Here is a 4,054-nt window from a genome sequence, read left to right on the forward strand (position 1 = left end):
TTCCAGTAATTAATAAATACATTTACAAATAGTATTGGTTTCGCATTTATGTATGTGTGCATAACGATATTAGTTTTGTTTTAGTAAACTTCAACTGAAAATACTTCTGCATATTTAATAAGAATAAAAAATTAGCTCTGCTGTAATACAGATAATTTTTACTTATTTACCAATACAGGTTTCTAAAAAGCATGTAATAAAATTTAGTAATGGACTAATTAATATCTATTTAATTAAGTAGTCTTTATTGACTGGAAATGATAACTGAAGTACAAATGTTACATTTGTGTTGTGTTTGAACTGAACTTTCTGCAGCTGACTGTGCTCCCCATGACAACCTTATAATTTGTGTAGAGTTACTTTATCTCTACTTTGCTTTTAATATAAGCATGTAGAATAAGTGCAAGTTTGATTCCTTTGGATAACAATCCATTGGGTGATTTTGAAGATCAGGTGTAAATGATGAAATACAAATATGAGACATTCAATCTTGACTTGGAATATGGGAATAGTAGAGTTGTGTGTGTATGTGTGTGTTTGTGAGAGAGAGAGAGAGGAAGAAAAATGAGAAGAAGAAAGGGGAGGAAGAGAGAAAAGAAGGAAAAGAGAGAAGGAGAGGAAAGAGAGGGAGAGAAGGCAGGCAGGAGGGAGAGAATTTTCTCCAGGTAACTGTTTTAGACTCAGGTCTCCTTAAGAACTATTAGCTCCTGTTGAGGCACGATTCATTCTGCTTTTAGTGACAGAGTAGTAGCTGCTACTTGAAACTTTTACCATATACAGAAATAAGCTGGGAGTTATTTTTATTTTTTGAGTTCTTTATGATTTACTTATTTTCTATGGATTATTTGCATTCACTAGAATCCTGTTCAAATGACTTCATGTTTCTGGTCACTCTGGGAAGAGAATTAGAGTGTGACATTGTGAAGTGCTTAAGGCCATTATTATGGTTTAGATCTAAAGTATCTCCCCACCAAAGACTCATGTGTTCAGAAGTGGGGATTTTGGAAGATGAGATTATGAGTGTCTCTGTACTCATTTGTGGTTTAGTCTTGATGGGCTCATATTCAAGAGGTGGGCCCTCGTTGAAAAAGTTGCATCACTCTGTTATGACCTGGAGGAGTGTATTCTTCCACCTCTTTCTTTTGTCTCTCCTTGGCTGCCATGGGTTTAGCAGCCCTTCTGCCATGACATTTCTCTCTGGGAGTCAGTCACTAGCCACTAAGACTCTGTTCCTTTATGGCAGTTGTTAGGTATTCTGTCCCAGTGGAATAGAAGTGACTAATACAGAAAATTGGTTTTAGAAAAGTGAGATCATTGCTGTGACTGTACCTGCCCATGTGGTCCAGAAGTCTTTGGAAGAGTTTTATGAGTGGAGTTTCACAGGTTTATAATGCTACAATGGTGTAAGCAGAGCTTGATGAATAATTTTGGATGGAGCTCAGAGGACTAGAATGGTGGCAGGAAGGTGGAGCAAAGACCAGCATCATGAGGTTCCAGACAGGAATGAGGACTCTTCTGAAAATTGGACTGGGGACATTCAAGTTACATTTTGTCAAATAACATTTTGTTCAAGTTCTAAGGCTTTTTGTGAGGTTGAATTTAAAAGAGAAGACGAATTAATTTGGTGGAGGAGATTTCAAGGCATTCCTGTGTTCAAGCTGTGGTGTTGTTGGCTGCTTATACCATATTTACAATAAGAGTCAGAAGCAAGAGAAAAGCTGAAAGATGTGAAACATCTACAGCTTGTCGAGAAAGGCAACACTTGTAAAGTTGAGGTCTAAGAGAGTGTGATTGCTGTAAAGATTAGTGCTATGTACTTTGCATCTGGACATTAGGAAAGATAGCTAGAGGGCATCTCACATATTGACCAAACACTGCATATCACAATCTCAAGAGTGTGAAGAATCCACACTTCTGAAAGATTTTGTTTTGAGAAGAGAGCCCCAGGGCACCTTGCTCATTCAACACTACCTAGGGAACTGTTTGTTAGAATTCAGACATTCAGGCAGTAGAGGTTGCTGAAGCCATGGACCTCTGGGCTCATCCACTGTTCCTACTGGTAGTAGAGCTTGGTATCATCAACATGTGCTGGTTTTATAGGCATCTGGAATGCCAAAGTTATAGGATCTTGGAAGCTTCCACTCAGATTCCAGAAGATTGCGTGAGCAGCTAGGCAAAACGTGTCAGGGACACAGTTTCTTCCGGGAGTACCTGAGACGGTGATGCGTAAAACTGTGAGTGAAGCCGAAGCTGTAGTGGAGACCCCAGGAAGTTGGAGATGCCAGTCCAAGGAAAGTTGCAGTTCTGGCATCAAAGTCATCCCAAGAGAGAGGCCATGTGGAAAGCACTCAGAAAGGCCATAGGGTAGGGCTGCCCAAGCCCTTTGGAGCTCACTTTTCACTGCCATATGCCTCATGTGCTGGTCATGGAACAATAAGATTTAATGTTTGCCCTGCTGGGTTTTGGTCTTGCTTTGCTTTGAAGCCCTACTATGCCCTCATTTATCCCTTTCAGAATGGCAACGTTTATCCCACGGTAGTCTATGTTGGAAATATTTAACTTTGTTTTTTATTTTTATAGGAGCTCATAGCTAAGAGTATCAAGTTTTGTACTTGAATTTATGATCAGTCCTAGAACTCTTAAGAGTCTGGCAACTCTTGGAGATAGACTGAATGCATTTTGTGTAATGAGGTAGACTTAATCTTTTGGGGGCAAATAGCAGAATGTTATGGTTTAAATCTAAAATGTCTCTCCAGGCCAGATGTAGGTGTACAAACACAGTACTTGGGAGGGTGAGGCAGGATCATTACAAGATCAAGACCAGCCTGAACTATACATAGTGTGACTCTATCTAAAAAACAAACAGTATCTGTAAATGTATTATTTGTCCAGAGGTGGGGCTTCTGGAAGATTATTAGACCATGAGGACACTCTCAGTAGATTAATCCATTGATGAGTTCATAGCTGAATGTGCTTTAAGTGTGCTTAGTTGGAGGCAGTGCATCACTGGGGTGTGACCTAGAAGGATTTATTCTTGTCCCTAACTCCATCCTTGTTTCCTGGCTGCCATGAGATGAGTAGATTTCCTTCATTATTCCTTTCCATGCCCTTTCTATCAAACCAGTTCATTGTGAATGGAACTCTCTGAAGTCATGAGCCAAAATAAGCCTCTCCTTTAAATTGTGGATGTCAGGTATTTTGTCCCTGCAATGGAAATATTGCTAATACACCCCCATAAGTGACAAAACTGGAACCCAGGTTTGGCTGGCTTCATTCCTAAACTTTTAGTAATCCATCCTATGGTGACCTTTACATGCACTGTCAGTAAAGATAAGGGGAAATTAATTTATATATTGTCAGACAGTGGCAGAAAGACCAATAGAATTAAAAGCAAGCAGAGCTGACAATATTTTCTTGCAAAGCAAGGAAGAGTCATCCACTCAACCAGTTCAGGAAGTCTCCAATTTGAAAGTAAAGAGCTGGATACAGAGGCAAAGGGAATGTGGTATTCCACGTTAAGGGAATTTTAGGCATCATGTTTTCAGTGGACATGGTGAGGATGAGAAGATTTAAAAGTCCCTTCTGAAAAACTGGCCATTACTCTTATTCATTTCTGAAACCTACTTTTTTTTTAAGAAGTAAGTGTGTTACAATATAGCTTTTTCTAGATCAAAGTCTTGTACCAGATTGTGTGTCCCTTACTTCCTTGGGACTGGTGATTCTTCCTTTTAAGGCACATAAAGAATCCTCCCATCCATCCTTATAATCAAGCAACATTTAATATATCAGAATTAAAGCATATTCAGACAATTGGCCAGTTATAGGGAATGAAGAATTTATAACACATTGTACCAATCCTCAGGACATTCATGGATTTCTGTACGACAAGAATAACAACAGAGAAAGTCGGATAGAGTTAAACACATGCTGGAATATGGGTAGGTGGACTTTCCCTTGACCCTAAACTGGCAAAAACATTTTGGAAAATAACTTGGCATCAAGTGTTTTGTCTCACTGAATGTCTGTGTGTCTGCATACACCCCTGCCTTTGCTG

Source organism: Fukomys damarensis, unplaced genomic scaffold, assembly GCF_012274545.1.
Source record: "Fukomys damarensis isolate Sample0158 unplaced genomic scaffold, DMR_v1.0_HiC HiC_scaffold_14, whole genome shotgun sequence".
NCBI classification, from domain to species: Eukaryota; Metazoa; Chordata; class Mammalia; order Rodentia; family Bathyergidae; genus Fukomys; species Fukomys damarensis.